Raw genomic sequence first — 393 nt, forward strand, 5'->3', positions numbered from 1 at the left:
TGAAGAAGGACAGAAGGACCTGGACAGGCTTCAGAGGTGGGCCCATGCCAACCTCATGAAGTTCAAAAAAGCCAACTGCAAGGTCCTGCACATGGGTCGGGGCAACCCCAAGCAAATATACAGGCTGGGCAGAAAATGGATTTAGGGCAGCCCTGAAGAGGATGACTTCGGGGTGCTGGCAGATGAAAAACTCAACATAGGCCAGCACTGTGTGCTTGCAGCCCAGAAGGCCAGCCATGTCCTGGGCTGCATCAAGAGAAGCGTGACTAGCAGGTTGAGGGAGGTGATTATCCTCCTCTACTCTGCTCTCATGACACCCCATGTGGAGTACTGCATCCAGCTCTGGTGGGCCCCAAGATAAGAAGGGCATGGACCTTCTGGAGCGAGTCCAGA

The sequence above is a fragment of the Pterocles gutturalis genome, unplaced genomic scaffold (genome assembly GCF_000699245.1).
Source record: "Pterocles gutturalis isolate BGI_N339 unplaced genomic scaffold, ASM69924v1 scaffold12493, whole genome shotgun sequence".
NCBI classification, from domain to species: Eukaryota; Metazoa; Chordata; class Aves; order Pterocliformes; family Pteroclidae; genus Pterocles; species Pterocles gutturalis.